Source organism: Lissotriton vulgaris, chromosome 4_1 (assembly GCF_964263255.1).
Source record: "Lissotriton vulgaris chromosome 4_1, aLisVul1.2, whole genome shotgun sequence".
NCBI classification, from domain to species: domain Eukaryota; kingdom Metazoa; phylum Chordata; class Amphibia; order Caudata; family Salamandridae; genus Lissotriton; species Lissotriton vulgaris.
In genome coordinates this window covers 497,977,505-497,996,816 of record NC_141691.1, presented here as the reverse complement: position 1 = coordinate 497,996,816, position 19,312 = coordinate 497,977,505, and positions in this window count along the sequence as shown.

Here is a 19,312-nt window from a genome sequence, read left to right as displayed (position 1 = left end):
ACACTAGCCAAACTCCTCAAGAAATGTGTCCACAAGCAGCTCTGCAACTATATATAGAAATTTAAACTACTTGACCTTTATCAATATAGTTTCAGACCAGGGCATAGTACTGAAACTGTTCTAACTCACTTTGTGGATGATGCCCTGAAATCCCTAGATCAAAATGTCCCCTATCCGTGCTTATGACAATTTTTGAGTCGAAATAAAACACCACTTTTTTAGGGATTCCTTGTCCTTGCCCAATCTCATCAGACATGGCAGGGTGAACAGTCGCAAAATAATAGCCCCCTCAACCACCCTCCCCTCCACCCTCTCGCAGCCTTCCACAGTGCCGGGGGATCCCCGAGCTCTAGGGGTCCCCTCCTGCACTTAGCACGGGTGGCGGGCCCCTGGCCTGGGAGCTTCTGTCTGGGTCTGGAGCTTGGGGGGGCCCTCTATGTACTTTGCAGTGCGGCCCCCTCAAGTTTCATAATGCCTCTGAGGATGAAAGTCACTATTCGGCTGTGCGTTTACAAACTGTGCTACAAATTTGTCAGAATGGAAACTTATCAACAATGCAAAAATTGTATTTTCCTATGAAGTGTAGTGTCAATCTTAACTAAAGAGTTGTGAATTTTACTTCTGTAGTGCTATAATACTTTGTCTTTTCTCACACTCACTCTGAGGAAGCAGTTTTGTATGAGATAAATTTAGCAAACTGGTACCATTTTTAAGCAATCTAACTTGTGAATTGATGAATTTTTACAAAAGTAGACCTGTACATTGAATTCGGTAGAATTTGTGAAGGATAAGGGGGCGAGTGGGACCTGTTAGTATGTGTCACCACTGCAAAGTGCCGTTGTGTTTGGAATTTGTTGTGGAGTACGCTCCCATTAATGTAATGCGCTCTCTGTTTGTCCTCTATTAAAAAAATAATTTGTGTACAACAGACTGCGACCACGGGGGAGGGACGGAGGAGCGGGGGAGGGAGGCATTCCAGGTAATCCCAAGAACACAAACTAACAATATTATTTTGTTGCTGATGACCAATTTTTGTTCTCCACATTCACTGTACATTAAGAGAGCTGGACAAAAACTCTCCCATCTGCAAAAATGCATTCCCTGACTCAGCGTCAATGACAGCTCCCAGGTAAACAGAGCTGATGTCACCACAGATGGATTTTGTACCGGTGAGATCCCTTGGGAGGTGAAAGTCACCTCTCGGCATGAAGCTGGAGGTCCTTGGCGATACAAAGCATTATCAGCAAACAATAACACACTGGCCTTTTTTGTCTTTACCTACTGATTTTAAGGCAAAGATTTATTTTCATTATCTTTATTTCTTCTCGTTTTCATACACAGAAAGGTTTTATTCTATAGTTATACTGATGCCCGTTGTTTTTGTTGTCGTTTCCCTTTCTCTTTCTTTTCTGTTATCATTTTCTGTTCATTTCTTTGCTCTGTTTTAAAATGGACATAATCTAAATTTAAGCACTTATCAAACAGGCCACTGACAGAGGTTGGTGTAACATCAAGTTTTACTCTAATGTTTGAGTAGTTTTGCAAAGGTGTCTAACAGTTTTTGCATTGGTGCCTTGAAAAACTAACTGTGGCATTTGATTTCACTGACAAGCACAACAATACATTCACTCGGGCTGAATGAATGAATGAAACCGCTTTATACAGCGAACAGCTACTCTAACGGAGTGCGGCGGCGCTACTCTGTTTTGATCACAGCAAGTTCAACATGATGTGTTTTTAAGTCTTTCCTAAAACTTGCCTCACATTGAATAGTACGAGAGGAAGCCCATTCCATGCCTTGCCAGATAACACCTGAAAAGGAGCGACCTCTGGATCTCGCCAGACGAACCTTAGGAATCATAACAAGCAGGGCTGTCGATGACCCAAGTGCTCTAGAGGGAATATAGTGGAGAATTCTCCTGATCAGGTAGCTAGAGCCCAGATTGTAGAAGCCACGATAAATGAAAACAAATGTTTAAGCAGGATTCTTTTCTTTGTGGGTAGCCAATGTAGCTCCTGCAAATGAGAAGCAGAGCCAGACTGGCCATAGCGGGCACCAGGCGTTTCCCCAGTGGACCGCCAGGGTGGGGGCCGATTTTCAATATCGGCCACCTGTAACAAAAGCGAAAAGCAGCACAAAGCGTTCCACTAGCACCCTCCCCTCCTCCCACCTTGGGGCCAGCCGAGTTCTTTGCCAGGCACGGTTTTGATGCCCAGTCCGGCCCTGGAGACAGAATATCCTCTAGATAGGCCCTAAATAAGCTGGGCTGCAATGTTTTGTACTCTCCGAAGTTTCCTGATCTTGTAGTTGGGGACCCTGATAGAAAGATAATTATAGAGTAGTCAAGCCTAGATGTAATCAATGCCAGGGGCGGCTGGTGGATTTTGAAAGTGGTGTGGCGAAAAATTTTGTGCTAGGGCATGTACAGTTTAGCATACTTACTGAACCAACTTCACCAACCCCTGGTTTTGTCTGCATTGTGTTGGAGATAACTCTTCTGCATCCAGTGCAAAACATCCTTCAGGTTGGCAGCAAAAGAAGACATTTTATGATAAGTCGAATGATTGAAGTTCAGAAGCAACAGAGTGTTGTCTGTGTATGATATGGGAGCCACCCTATACAATTCAATTAGAGTAGCTTGTGGGCCCTTATAAATATTAAACACAGTAGGACTCAATGAAAAGCACTGTGGCAATCCAGAAGAAAGTCTCTTCTGTGTTGAAGAGTGGAGAGCCAGCCAGATCTCCAATTTTCTCTCTTCAAGTAAAGACTTAAGCCGGCACCATGTCAAACCCCCAATGCTTATATCTGCCAACCTCTGCAGGAGCACTAGATGGGATACCAGGTAAAAAGCTGCAGCTAGATCAAGCAGAATAAGGGCGGCACTCTTCCCTTCATCCAGCACCTATTTAATGATTTTGGTGACCACATGTAGCAATGAAATTGGCTGATAATTAGAGAGAATAGCAGGATCAGCAAGCAACTTTTTCAAAAGTAGAATTCATTTAGCCCTTTTCCAGCAAACAGAAACAAATAGTGCCTCCAGAGAGGGATTGAGAACCTCAGTTAGCTCTGGAGCAATTGCCATGCAAAGAGCCTAAATAGGTATGGAAAACTGGATCTAAAGGTGAGCCAGACTGACACTCCAATAATGTTGCTTGTGTATCTATCAAAGAAAAATGTCCAATGTTGTTTAACAAACAGGTCACAGGTAGCTGTAAGGCTGGGTCGGCCATTTCCCATGGATCACTGACACCAGCTGACATGTCAAGGTCATAATAGATTTTCAGAATCTTATCCTCAGAACAGGAGAATACTTGCTGAATGCAAGAACACTTGCATCAATTGGAATTATACATTGCACTTCACTTGCCTGTGCAATATTGATTGGAACAGAATATTTAATTGATCGCTTGTCACTGAAGGAGTGCAGGTAAACTATTACAGGTTACTAACACTGTCATTATAGTTCTGAGGCAGAATGACAGCATCTCACGTTGTTTGACTGCCATCTTCTCATGTTGTTCAACTTCCACCTAACCTTCCAAGATGTGGTAGAATCTCAAATAACATACACATGAATAACACACAGTCCTGTTAGGCATGTTCCTCTCAATTTTTTAAAATTTATTTTGTCTTTTCGTAAACATAACATAAACAACAAAGAAATCTCTACAATAAGCATACAGAAATCTAATACTGACAACATAGGAGTTATCCAGGCAAAGGTAACAAGGCGTGCTGCATACGGTTACACACGATGTGGTGATCGTCATTCAGGGTTATGTTGGGCAGCAGCCTGGTTATTGGACTGGGCCGGAGGTCAGTAGTGCCAATGACATAGGGATGATGAGACAGAGTATTGTGTAAAAGGATTGGGTGATAGGAGTTGTTCTGTGGGGTGTGGGAGGGGATATGTGATCAATTTGATTTGGTGTGTCGGACTTCAATGCCAGTAAATAATCACACGGGGCTTCAAGATTTTTGTGGGCCGGGAAGATAGTGGTTGTAATGTGGCCCCAACGTCGCTAGCCATGTCGGTGTATACTATGCTTACCAGATTTGGCGGGCAGTGTGCCTTGCCCCAATGAATGCTAACCCTAGCTTAGAAAGAAGTAGCACAACTGGGGACACTCTTCAGGACATCCCTGACATATCCCAGGAGAACCAGTAAAGGATTTGGCATGAGCGCAATGTGAACCATGGTGGATAACTGGTATAGGATTGTCATCCAGTATGCCGGTACTCGAGGACAGATTCAGGCCAGCTGCATGAAGTTGGCATCATCTACCTTGCATTTGAGGCATTTGGATGTTCGTGTGGGATCAATTCTAGCCAGGTCATGTGGCGTGGTGTATGCACGGTGAAGACCTTTATATTGTAAACTTTATCTCTATGATCGGGAAATATGTTGCATTTGTATGCAGTAGTAGTTCCAGGTCTGGGTTCAGATGCCCAGGTCCCGCTCCCATATCACCCTGATCCTACCCCACTGTTTTGGTTTCATGAAGAAATATGTCTGGTACATGGAGACCATGGAGACCAGCCATCCCTGGTTTGCTGCAGTAATGACCAACGCCAGTGGGGGAAAGTCATCCAGGGCCAGTGGGTAAGAAGGCAGTCGGGCGTAGCATGTTGTCGATGTGCTGGAGTATAAAATGATCCATGTGTGTGGTATCTCCAAAGTGAGTAGTATCAATGTGTGTGATAATGTGGCCGTCTGGTAAGAGGTCCCCAATCAAGTGTAAATTATGGCTTAAAAGAGGGCACTGTACCAATTTCTCTTGAGTAAGGGGAAGATAGGTATTATATGTCAATGGTAGAGCAGGTGAGTGGAGTATTGCCCCACCGAGAAAGCGGCAGAGGTTCCTCCACACCCAGCTGGTAGTAGACAATGTCTGAATATCAGAAGGGGCCATGGGTATTCCCTTTGAGAGTATTTAGGGGAGCGGTATACCCTTCGCTTGGTCCCTTTAAGGCCTTACATACAGCAGGCGTGTGTATGGTACCAATGATATTCAAATTGACACTGTGTTGCAAAGTAACACAACTGTAAGTCTGGCACCCAAACCCTCCCCGCTCATAGGGGAACGCCAAGGTATCCTATTTTATCCAGGGTCTGCGGCCTGCTTAAATAAGTCGGGTCAGAAGTCTGCTCAGGTTGGCGAAGAACCAGTTAGTTAGTATAATTTGTATGTTCATACATATAGAAAACAAGGGAATACCACCATTTTAATGGTGGCAATGCACCCCATCATGGACTAAGGCGACTTAATGCATCGTTTGATCTGCGTGATCATTTAGTTAACGGCTGGCCCATTGATCAACTGGATCACTATGTCTTTCTAACTATGTAGTATAATTCTCGATATTTGGAGGTGTCTTCACACCAGGTCAATTGCTATTCCAATGTGTCTATTGTAAACCTGTTCCTCTTAAGACAATACACATGTGCTATACTTTTTGGCAATTTCCATTTTCATTTTTCCATATCAATGTCAATATAAGTCATACAGAAGAAATTAGCAGTTACATCTGTGACTCAAATTTATTACATATATATTTCATGGAGTGACACAGCACTACTCACCTAACTATTGTGTCCAGTCCAGCCACGCTTGTAATTTGTGCTCAGTAGATGGTTGAATTGGATGAGGCAATTTGAAATTCTCTGTTCTGGTAACTAATTCACTTAACCAAATAAATAGCAGTGTTTGCATATTCAGTTTGTGAAATACGTCCCTGATCTCAAAATTGAGGGCTTTCACACTGGGAGGAGTCACACACTGACCACACTTGCACAGTCTGACATGTTATTAACTGATCTAGTATTAGCAAGGCACTGCAGGTGCAGCAATGGGTAGCCTTTTCATTGCCATATATACCCCTGTCAAATCCATTTAGCCTGCTCCGAATGGCGTTCATGGTTTTGATAGCTGTTCACCTTGCACTTTGCCAGCTATTCTGCCTGTTTGTATTGAGAATGTGTGATGTGTTTGCACTTCTTAATTGCATGCTAATTACCTTTTTAGAATTGCATTCTATCTTTGGTTGACTTAGAATTTAGTGGACAAATACTCCGTAACAATTGTGACTGATTTACCATCCTCCTTAAGACTTGTGCATTATATCCATATCTGCCACGTTTGTGACAGCATGCCAGTCCGTCGATTTCTAAATAAAACACGAAGTATGATGATGAGCAGCTTTTAGACCTTTCCTTAGAACAACAAGAGAGAGAGGGAGAAAAGCACTCTTATACCCCCTGTAAATCAATATATAACAACAAAAGAGTGGCTCATGGAGCAAACTAAAGACGATTGCTCTGAAAACAACTATAAGAGAAAAGGAAAGGAAACTGAAGACACAACCAGTATGTTTAAAATAACCCTCAATCACCGACCTAGTCGTTGACATGCTTCATCATAAAAACGTGAAATGGATGTAAACTAGTTCTGCTTTTAGACCTGACAAAGGCATTTGAGGCAGTCTTTAAAAATCATTGCATAGGTACATAGATTCGGGCTGGGCTGTTCCCATGAGGCACAGGGTCAAGATTGTTTTGCATATGGCCATGTCTGAACTGGGGTGGCTTGGTGAGCAAAATAACGATGGATTAAACCCAGATCTGTGACTGGGGGTGAATGTTTTGCCATTGTGCAACATTCCGTCCATCATCTTGTGTGTTTTGCTGATCACCCTATGTTGGAAGGGCATGCCCAGACGTGGGTCCCTTGCTCACTATACCAGTGGAGTCAAGCTATCCTGGCTGAAGACAGCTGATAGCCAGAAACCGGTCCTAGGATGCTTGATTCCGGTCCAGGGAAGACATGGCTTGGCAGTTCGGGCTGGACTGTTCCCATGAGGCACAGGGTCAAGACAGATTTGCATATGGCCATGCCTGAACTGGAGTGACTTAGTGAGCCAAATAACGATGGATTAAATCCAGATCTGTGACTGGGGGTGAATGTTTTGCCATTGTGCAACATTCCTTCCATCAGCTTGTGTGATTTGCTGTTCACCCTATGTGGGAAGGGTATGCCCAGACATGAGTCCCTTGTTCACTACGCCACTGGAGTCAAGCTATCCTGGCTGAAGACGGCTGATAGCCAGAAACCAGTCCTAGGATGCTTGATTCCGGTCCAGGGAAGACATGGCGTGGCAGTTCGGGCTGGAATATTCCCATGAGGCACAGGGTCAAGACTGATTTGCATATGGCCATGTCTGAACTGGGGTGACTTGGTGAACAAAATAATAATGGATTAAACCAAGATCTGTGACTGGGGGTGAATGTTTTGCAATAGTGCAACATTCCGTCCATCATCTTGTGTGTTTTGCTGTTCACTCTATGTGGGAAGGGTATGCCCAGACGTGGGTCCTTTGCTCACTACGCCACTGGAGTCAAGCTATCCTGGCTGATGACGGCTGATAGCCAGAAACCGGTCCTAGGATGCTTGATTCCGGTCCAGGGAAGACATGGCTTGGCAGTTCAGACTGGTCTGTTCCCAAGAGGCACAGGGTCAAGACTGATTTGCATATGGCCATTTCGGAACTGGGGTGGCTTGGTGAGCAAATTAACGATGGATTAAACCCAGATCTGTGACTGGGGGTGAATGTTTTGCCATTGTGCAACATTCCGTCCATCATCTTATGTTTTGCTGTTCACCCCATGTGGGAAGGGTATGCCCAGACGTGGGTCCCTTGCTCACTACGCCACTGGAGTCAAGCTATCCTGGCTGAAGACGGCAGATAGCCAGAAACCGGTCCTAGGATGCTTGATAACGGTCCAAGGAAGACATGGCTTGGCAGTTCGGGCTGGACTGTTCCCATGAGGCACAGGGTCAAGACTGATTTGTATATTGCTGTGTCTAAACTGGGGTGGCTGGTGAGCAAAATAACAATGGATTAAACCCAGATCTGTGACTGGGGGTGAATTTTTGCCTTTGTGCAACATTCCGTCCATCATCTTGTGTGTTTTGCTATTGGTATGTATACTCATGGACGTCGACTGGTATTTTGCTCTCTGCATATTTGCATGTGTGTTTCATATATGTGAATATGTGTGTGGAAGTTGTATGCCTGTTTGCATATGTGCATGCACTATGCATAATTTCATCTTATTGCCTTTGACAGTGCTTGTTGCATATGTTATTGTGATAAAGTGCTAAATGTTGTGTCTATTTCTTGCAAGTTTCCTGAGCGAATAGCATCTGTTATCACGCATGCCAAAACAATGCGTGGCTTAACAACACAGTCAATACCACAACAATGTTGTCACCAAGAGTTCCATTACAACGCAAGTCATTACAATGACTTGCTATAAGGAAGCACTGGACTTTGGAACAGTTTACATTTCTATTCCAACTCCAGTCAGTGTATCAGTAGGGAAGGTGTTGGACTTTAAATCCGTCACCATTCCAACAACGCATTCCCTAAACAGACCCCCCAGGATATAGTGGCATGGATTAGCAAATTTGGCGGCACAAAAATGGAAATTTAGCGGCACAAATATGGAAATTTAGCGGCAATTTTGCGGCATTATATTTGGCCATTTTTCCTACAACAAACACAGATATCTTAGTTTTGTTAGTTATTTAACAACATGAAGCTATGTATCTTTGGTTTATTTACAATGTAGACACTCTGTTTCCCTCTAAAAGCAAATGACTGCACGTCAGCAGCCCAGACCAGCAAAACAGCGTTACAAGCGTCCCGGGTTGCATGGGGGGGCTAGGACCGTCGTCCCACCAGGAGCTACCAGCATCATTCACGGGAGGACAGCAGAAACTGGTCCGGCTTATGACGTTGGAAGGTTTGCCCAGCAATAGAAATGCATGGAGTTTCTTCAGGGGGAGATGCTGGAGTTTGGAGGTTCATCACTCAACAATCATTTGCACCCTCAGCTCTTCCTCAAGACCAGCGACGGTGCACTACAGCAACTCACTCTATACTGGAATTCACACTCCAACCAAACACTTAAGTTCAGCTGGACTTGTACTTGCAATCACACTCCACATACACAGAACCAGATCCTGAAGTCGTACCTTCTCCTACCTCGCTCCTAAAGCTTGGAACAACCTGCTCTGCACATCAGAGCCGCCTCCTCAGAATTCTGCAAGAAACTGAAGATCTGGCTCTTCGCCTAGCACTGACCCTGGTTCAGCCCACACAGCTACTGCTTCAGCTTCAGGGTACCCTCCGGGAGAGTTGTGCGCTATACAAATACACATAACGTAACAGATGCTGCATTTAAAATGAAGTTGTAAAGACACAGAAATTAGTTTTTTGGTGCAAATCTGACTCGTTTTGGAACACGTAGGGCCTCAAGAATGCTGTGTTATGGAGTGGGAGCTGTGACAGTCAGCTGGCACCGTGATTGCTTCTTCCAATCTCCAAAATAGGGTGCCACCAATGACCATCGAATATTTTAAATTGGAGAGAATCACAAGATATATAATAAAAGTGCAGATTTCGCGTTTTTTTTGCAAATCGCGAAATCGCGATATCATGGAGGGTCTGATTGGCGCCTTAGCAGATTATACATTTGCTTGTTAACCAGTTGCGCACATTTACATTTCTTTCAGGTAGCAGGCACTCTGACAAGAAATCTTGATTCTTCTTTCACTGTGTGTCTCTCTTTAGGCTTCACAATACAGAGGACCCCTTGCCCCTTCCCTTTCAACCAGAGGCACCACAAGGTCGGCAGTAACGGCTCAGAAATGGTTGGTTTTAACAAAAAAAAAGAAGTAGGGGAACCGCTTTGTTGTTCCTCATGGATGAACTCCACATCAGCCCCTGACATCACCATTGCCATCCCGGAAGGCTATAAGATCATCCGTAAGGACCGTACCGACCAAACAGGAGGAGGCATCGCTATCGTCCATAAGAAATCCATCCGCATCTCAACCAGCTCAGACTGCAATCTCGCCAATACTGAACACCTTCACTTCCAGATCCACATCGACCCCAAGACCACACTTAAAGGCACCCTCCTCTACAGGCCACCAGGACCCCGTGCACAATTCAGTGAGGACATCACGGACTTCATCACCCCACACGCCCTCCCCTCCGAAGATTACATTCTTTTGGGAGACCTCAACTTTCACCTTGAAAAGAACAACGACCGCAATGCCACCACCCTTCTGGACAATCTCGCCAACCTCGGACTTAAACAACTTGTCACTACCCCCACCCACGTCACAGGTCACACACTCGACCCTATCTTCACCTCCAGCAAACATGTCTCTTTCAGCCACACCACAGCTCTCCTTTGGACGGACCACAGCTGCGTTCACTTTACCTACAACATGACCACAACCAACAACCATCCTCAACCCACTCTGTGAAGAAACTGGAACAAAATCACCATCGACCAGATCTCCTCATCGCTTCTTCAAAACCCCCCTGCCCACTCCTCAAACCCCGACCATGCAGCCATTAACCTCACCCAATGGCTATCCAACAGCGCCGACATCCTAGCACCGTTGAAAAAACGTCAAATCAAACTAGGCAACAAGAAGGCCTCCTGGTTCAACGATGATTTTAAGAAATCTAAGAAACTCTGTCGCTCCCTTGAGAAGGCCTGGAAAAAAGACCCAAACACCAGCACCAAGGACGCCTTCAAAAACGCCACCCGTATACACCACCAACTGATCAGGAATGCCAAGAAAGCCGCTTTCAAGGACCGACTAGATAGCAACGCCCACAACAGCAAGGAATTATTCAACATTGTCAAGGAATTTACCAACCCCTCAGCCAACTCCAAAGACATCACCCCCTCTCAAGCCCTCTGCGACTCCCAAGCCTCATTCTTCCACAACAAGATTGCAGACATCCACAACAGCTTCGACAACCGACCCGAAGACCAACCCTCCCAACCCTCTGCAGGACCCCCACCCCCCTTGAACATCCTCAATGACTGGAACCCAATCTCCACTGAGGACACCATCCGCCTGATGAACTCTATCCACTCAGGATCCCCCACAGACCCATGCCCTCACCACATCTTCAACAAAGCAGACTCCATCATAGCACCGCACCTCCGAGACGCCATCAACTGCTCCCTCAACTCCACCACCTTCCCGGAAAGCTGGAAACACGCCGAACTCAGCGCCCTTCTGAAAAAACCCACAGCTGACCCCACCGAACTCAAAAACTACCGCCCCATCTCGCTCCTTCCATTCCCGGCCAAAGTCATCGAGAAAGCTGTCAACAACCAGCTCGCCGCCTTCCTCGAAACAAACAAATCCCTCGACTCCTCACAGTCCGGCTACCGAGCCAAACACAGCACTGAGACCGCACTCATCGCAGCAACTGACGACATTCGAACTCTGCTAGACAACGGAGACACGGTCGCCCTCATCCTCCTCGACCTCTCCGCAGCCTTTGACACAGTTTGTCATAGCACCTTAATACAACGCCTCAGAAACATCGGAATCCAAGGAAAAGCACTGGAGTGGATCACCTCTTTCCTCACCGGAAGAACCCAGAGAGTCCGCCTCCCACCATTCAAGTCAGAGGCCACTGAAGTCATTTGCGGCGTGCCACAAGGATCCTCACTCAGTTCCACCCTCTTCAACGTTTACATGAGCCCCCTCGCGGCCATCGCACGCCAACATAACCTCAACATCATCTCCTACGCTGATGACACTCAACTGATCCTCTCAATCACCAAAGACCCTAACACCGCCAAAACCAACCTACATGAAGGAATGAAAGAAGTAGCCGAGTGGATGAAGCACAGCCGTCTAAAACTGAACTCCGACAAAACTGAAGTCCTCATCCTTGGTACCTCCCCCTCCGCCTGGGACGACTATTGGTGGCCAGAGGCCCTCGGAAAAGCACCCGTCCCGACGGACCACGCACGGAACTTAGGTGTCATCCTGGACTCCTCACTCTCTATGAACAGACAAGTCAACGCCGTTTCATCATTTTGCTTCAATATTCTTCGCATGCTTAAAAAAACATTTCGCTGGATCCCCACCAAAACCAGAAAAACGGTCACCCACGCACTGGTCACAAGCCGCCTGGACTACGGAAACACCCTATACGCCGGCACCACCGCAAAACTCCAAAAAAAACTCCAACGCATCCAGAACGCCTCAGCCAGACTCATACTAGACATCCCGCGTAAAGACCACATCTCTGGACACCTGAAAAACCTCCACTGGCTCCCCGTCAACAAGAGTATTACTTTCCGCCTCCTAACCCACGCACACAAAGCACTCTACGAACTTGGACCCGAATGCCTCAACTCACGACTTTCCTTCTACACCCCCTCCCGCCTCCTACGATCTTCCAACCAAGCTCTTGCAACTGTACCTCGCATCAACAAAACCACCATGGGAGGAAGATCCTTCTCCTACCTGGCAGCTAAAACCTGGAACTCACTTCCAACTCACCTTCCCCTCACTCAGAACCACCTTACATTCAGAAAGCAACTTAAAACCTGGATATTCGACAAGTAATTCCCCTCCCTTCCTCAAGCGCCTTGAGACCCCCTGGGTATGAAGCGCCCTATATAAATCACTTGACTTGACTTGACTTGACATTTCTTCTTGCTGCACTCCACCCAGAGGTGGACGAGCCACTGAAAGGGGGACTCAGGCTCGAGCCCGATGCCACACTCTGACTGAGCTCGAGGTCCTCTTGGGTTCTCGAGCCCACAACGATCCGAACTTTAAAATGTTTTCTGCCTCCCACCCACGCTCTAACTGAATACTCCAAGATGAGAACATTATCCTTTGATGTAAAATAGGAAAAGGAAATACTTACTCAATGTCTGAATGGCACAATGTGGAATCAGGAAACCTAGAACTTTTCCTGTCTTCCCTGCTTGACCAAACTGTGATGTGATCCTAGACAAATATTTTATTTCACTGTGCCTCCTATTTTCTTTATTGCATTTAAGAGTGCTTTGAAATACATGAGTTCAAGGTGTGTACTATCTTGTGTCAGATTGAAAGACTATAATGTTGCTCCATGAAAGAATCAAGGCCACCTACATGGTACACATGGAAACTGACTTGCATTTTAATTCACTAATGGCAATGCAGTCATGGCTGGGTCCAGGGGGCATGACCATTTTGAAGTTCATGTTTAATAAATCCCTCGCAATGCAGTGATATCATCTGATGTACTACGTTGAAACACTTCTATCTGCTAAAGAAATGCACTCTTTGGAATGTTGAAGTGCAGGAGCACTTAAAACCCAGACAGAGAGTCGGCTTGGCTCTTGCAATTAATTTGGTTGTAAATGTGTGTTGCCTCGCCCGCACCCCTTTGTGCGAATATGACGTTGAAATCTGCAATGATTTGTATCCACAGCCTGCCCAACGTGATGCATATTTACTCCCCACGCCCATAGCCTTATTAATGCAATAGCAAACTATAAAACCCAAGGAACGGAACACAGAAGGAAGGGAAATCCATTCTGAAAGGTTCATCTGAACAACACTGCAAAATGACAATGTAACTGTTCAGTAGTGTTCATAGCGCCTAACACTGAGCCCCGTGTATGCATTTATTAAGTGTGGGCTGTTTTCAAGACCACAGGCCATGATGTCGGACTTTCCATCAGAAGGGGGCTCTTAGGAGCAATATGCAAAGACCTATTCAGATGAGACAAATGCACCTGTGGTACCCGGTGATTGAGTTTCTATTTAATGATCATGGCCTAATCAGACCCCCCAGGATATAGCGGCATAAAGGCATGCATTAGCTTTTGTAAAAATGCAGCGATTTCTACAAAAGTGCCGATTTCGCGGGCACTTTTGTAAAAATCGCAGCATTTTTACAAAAGTGTTGATTTCGCGATTTTTTTGCAAATCGCGAAATCGCGATATCCTGGAGGGTCTGCCTAAAGCAAGTCGTTGTAATTACTTGCGTTGTATCGGAACTTGTGGTAACATCGCTGTCGTGGTGCTGACTGCGTTGTAAAGGCACTAAATTGTAATGCCTGCGTTGTTATAGATGTATCCCTTCCTGGGCTATTCTCTGAAGTATATTAGTGATTTAAGAGGTCTAAGTTGCTCAGTATTCAGTTTTGAAATAGCTTGGGCATGTTTTCTTAAATTATTTATGATGCATATAGTCTCTTACACCACTTCATGCAAAATGTCTGCGTAAATATAAAGGCCAGAACTAAAAACTAATGTTTGGGTAAAAACAAATGTGAAACATTGAGTTGGTTCCTGATGTGTGGCACTTTCCCTGCGTGGGTACAAAATGGAGGCTGGAAGAGCGGAGAGGAAGTCGAGCATAGGCAGCAATGTTTGCGGCTCTATTGTGTCACACTGCTGGGAAAGATGAAAGTTGTGCTTATACATATTGAAAAGCAATTTATCATTTGCCATCCAGAGCAACAAGACAATGAGGATGCACCCTTATCCTAATTCATATGAACAAGTGCGGCCAAAACATTCGTGTTTTACATTTAGGGGTCATCTAGTCAGGTACATGCTCATTTGTAAAAGGACAGCATCCTTAATACCATATAGTGTTCTCCCCTTGGTTATTTACGAACCTCATGATACATCATTTGTGGTAATAACTGGTGAAGCCTTGTCACCTGCATAATGAGCCATTGGGATAGTGAGCAGAAGATGGATGGCACAAGCTGTCTGCATTGTCTATTGAATAGCCTAATCTGCTGTCCTTTACAATGGCTCGGTATGCTGCAGACTTGTACATTGTCTCATATTTTGCAGGTAAGGGCTATCAGAGATTTACTTCGGTGCCCGTAAGATAATAAAAAAAAGTGTATTATTTAGACACGAGTGTAGAAAATAGTTGAAATAACTTCCGTGGGGCCAGTTAAGACAATGTTACGTTTTTTTAAATACACTGCCTCTAAAACCAATGATTTGGGATTGCCCGACTGCTTATTTGATAATGTTAGACTTGGCTCCTACAGTCAGAAGCAACATTTTAACCACCTTAGAGACTCCATGTTAGAAATGTGGGGCCATATGTATCAAGCCAAATTGACTTCGCAAACGCCGAAATTCGCAGAATTTTAGCGTTTGCGAATGCAATCTGAACAAATGGTATGTATGAAGGAAATGTGCTTCAAAAATAAGGAATCGCAAAATTTGCGATTCCTTATTTTGCGATTGCATATACGGAATCGCTAATTTTGCGATTCCTTAAATGCAATGTAAGAAGCCCCAAAAATTCTCAAATTGGCCTTAAGGAATCGCAAATTACCACCAACTTCTAGTTGGTGGTAAGTTGAGAATTCCTTCAAAAATGCATATTTTTGCATTTTTCAAAGTGCCATGTGACGCACATACATGCCCTTAGGGTATGTGTGTGCGCCACATGTGCACCCATGCATATTTCAGGGGTGCAACAGGGTGTCCTTTGGACACCCCTGCACCCTTGAAATTATTCTCAATTTGCGATTAGCAAATTGCGAATCGCAAATTGAGAATAATTTCACATTAATTCCTATGGGCCTCCTGGCCCATAGAAATGAATGGGAAATTATTCCTTAATTGCGATTAGCAATTTGCTAATCGCAATTAAGGAATTTTAAGAAATCGCTAAAAAATAGCGATTTTCTACATACATACCATTTTGCGATTTCTAAATAGCGATTCCTTAAAAATCGCTATTAAGAAATCGCAAAAGGGTATGTTGATACATATGGCTCGTGGTTTCTAGTTGGCTAGGTAATGAACCTAATCCAGGCAGAACACACCACTTTAGTCAGGTCATTAACACACCAAAGATAACCTGTGTTCACCCCCTCGTAGCTTTTGCACAGCACACTCACACAATGAATACACCATAAAAGAGACTCCACACAGGATTATATAAATATTGATAGTATATTGTGCATAAAACATACACCAAAACAATATGAATCATTAATTATTGCGCAAATAAAGCAATTACTAATAAATGATACTTGTTGTTCAGAGTAATACATTAATTCTTAGAGACATACACAACTTGATTTCGAGCATGAAACCTAAACCAATAGAAAATACATACATGAAGCATGGGACCATCATATGTCACCATAAATACAGAGGGCACTGCGCTCCAGCACTCTTAGTAAGCTTTATGTGGTAATTAGGCATGAAAGCGTAGGGCCCAGAAATATCTGTTCACCCACTACCAGCAATATGGTAATTTCAGGAATCACAGTTTCCTGGATCAGAAAAGTCCCTTGTGGCGTTAACCTGCCACACTCAGGGCCCCCCGCCCAGGGTTTCTTCCCATATTCCCTATGGAAATTCAAATGGCCCCCAAAGCAATCAGCTCCTTCAGGCAGGGGGGCCCAAACTGTAGATTTAGTGGGGCGACCTTACTGGATCAGCCACAACACCAAGAACCAAGGTCGATGGGGACGGGGCACACACACCGCCAACCTGGCTCGGTCTCCCGCACACACGGTTAACTACTCCCTTAAGAACCAGCTGCCCGTGAACGTGCAGGGCAGCCGTAATCACCCAGGGCCTCATTTATGAAGCCGTGCGTCACTTTTACGCCGCCGGTGCGTCACTTTTTGTGACGCACCAGCAGCGTAAAAAATGTGCCTTCCTGCACCATATTTACAAAGTGACGCATCTAGGTAGATGTGTCACTTTGTAAACCCCTGCGCTACATTATACCTACGCCAGGTATAATGTATGCAGGGGGGGCGTTATGGGGCAAGAAATGGTCATAGAAGTGACGCAGTGAAATCTATAAGATTTCACTGTGCCACTTTTAGGACACAAATCTGTCAATTTCTTACGCCTGCCTCACAGCAGGGGCGGCTCTAGGCTCATGGTGGTCCTGGGCAGGGAAGGTAGGTAGGGGGCCCCGAAGAGGGGGTTCGGGCGGGGCGGAGCACGGAGGCCAGTGAAGAGGGGGAGGGGTCAGGGTGTTTGGAAGTGGAACAGAGCAGGAGGCCACCAAATCCCTGCCAGGGGTCGCCACCCAAATATGTATCCATCCTCAGAGGATTATTATATTAAGGATATATATTGGCGTGGAGGCCCCTGGGGTTTGGTGGCCCTGTGCAGGTGCACAGCTTGCAGATGCCTAAAGCCGCCCCTGCTCAAAGCAGACATAAGACTGACGCAGGCCCTTTCACATGGGGCTTGCCACATGTGAAAGGACACATTGCTGGAGTTGCGTCATTTTTGTGACACACTCCAGCAATGCGTCACTTTTGCGCCATACAGATACGTCAGAAATACTGACGTATCTGTACCTCCTGGCGCCATGATGCGTCATACGGTAAATATGGCGCATCACTGGTGTCACAAGGAGGGCACAGTAACAAGTGACGCATCGCTGTTTTCACACAGCGATGCGTCACTTTTCATAAAGGAGGCCCCAGTAGCTTAGTGTAGTAAGAGTAGTCCTGGCTTCCTCGGTGCCTTGCTCTCTCTCTCTCGCTTGACAAAAAGCAGTGTTTGTCAGGGGAGACGCCCACAGGAATGATGGGGAGCCTTGGGGATGGGGACTGCCCCCTCCACTCACAGCCTCGCCTAGATGTTTGAGTATAATGCAGGTCTGGGCTCGGAGCCAGTTAATGATCCTCATGAGGCTGGACCACCCTGGGTGCTAGGTGATGCGGAGAGCCTCTTCTTGGCTCCCCTCCTTACAGTTGCCATCCTCAATCACCCTCTACCGCAGCAGTATCCATTGTGTGTAGCACACTGCCACTGGGTAGTGCTGATTTTAGCCAAATGTTTTTCTAAAATGTAAAAACAATGCACACCGTCATGCTACAGGAGTAGTTCTCCCCATGCACTGTTTATGGAGGAGAACATTAAAAGGTACCTGCTGCTTTCAATCAACTGCTCCGCACTCTACAGAAATGATCAAAGGTGGCAGGAACTAAGGGGAGATGGCCCTTGGGAGAACACTAGTGGGGAAAATTAAAGGCAGGCAGCACTGGGCAGGTAGACCAGCACAATCAGTCCAGCAGTCCTAATGGTGCTCTCTTGGCAGCAACACATTGCCCTTGCAGAACAGAGTCAGAGAACAACTGGCTGCAGGCAACGAACAGAAAATGAATCCAGTGAGTCCTTTGGCCACCCAATAAGTAGTAGGCAGCAAGACAACAGCAGAAGAGCAGTCCAGATGAGTCTTTTGAGCTAGACAGCAGTCCTTCTGACAGAGGTTCAGTCCCAGTTCCAAAAGTGCTCTGAATTCATGGGGTCAGAGCCCCCGTAATTATACTCCAAAATGACTTTGTTTAGGGGTAACTGCAGAGAAAACCGTTCAAGTGTACAACAAACCCCTTTCAACCCAGCCCTGCCTCCAGACATCAGTAGGGTGTAAATCAGCCTTTTGTGTGAGGGCAGGACACAGCCTATACACATGTAAGTGTGCAGCACCTTCCTCTCTCTCTCAGCCCAGGAAGAATATCAGTATGCAGATGTAACCCTGCCACAACCAACCTTTCCTGTGTGATGGCTATCTGGAAAGTAAGCACAAATTATAGGTGTCCTGACATGGATTGGAGTCAGGCCTCAAAGCACATAGAGCTATAAGCACAGAGAAAAAACAATTTTCAAAAAGTGGCATTTCTAAAGTAATGTAACATTCACCCACACCACTAAGCAGGATTTAGTACTACCATTTTAAACATACCAAACATGGCAACACTACTCTTTCAGATCAGATACTACCACTTAACCGTATCTAAGGGATTTTCCAATACTAGCCTATGAGAGGAGTAGGCCACACAGTAGTGAGAAACTAAAGAGGCTGTTTGTCACTACCAGGACAAGCCACACAATAAAAGCACATGTCCCACCTTTCATTTACAGAGCACCCAGCCCATGGGGCTTCCTAGGGTGTGCCTTAGGTGTGACCTATATGTAGTTAAAGTAGAGGTTAAGGCCTGGCAAGTAGTTTTAAATACCTAGTCAATGTGGCAGTAAACTGTGCCCACAGGCCCTGCAGTGGCAGGCCTGACACAGGTTTGAAAGGCTACTTCTGTCGGTGGCGCACTCAGCGGTGCAGGCCCACTAGTAATTTTGAATTTGCAGGTCCTGGGTTTATAGGATACCACTATACAAGGGACATACAAGTAAAGTGAATATGCCAAACAGTTGTAAACCAATCATACCATGTCTAAAGGAGATTAAAGGAGAGAGCACATGCACCTTGGCACTGTTTAGCATTGGTAAAGGGCCCAGAGTTTAATCCCAAGAAAAAGAGGGTCAGAAAAATAGGAAGAAGAAGGCAAAAGATTTGGGAATAACCCTCAACAACGGACAAGCCTGACACTTGTCTATTAACTTGTCCTCGAATTAGACCAACAGGCATATTTACATTGAATAGTGGATAAGCCAAAAC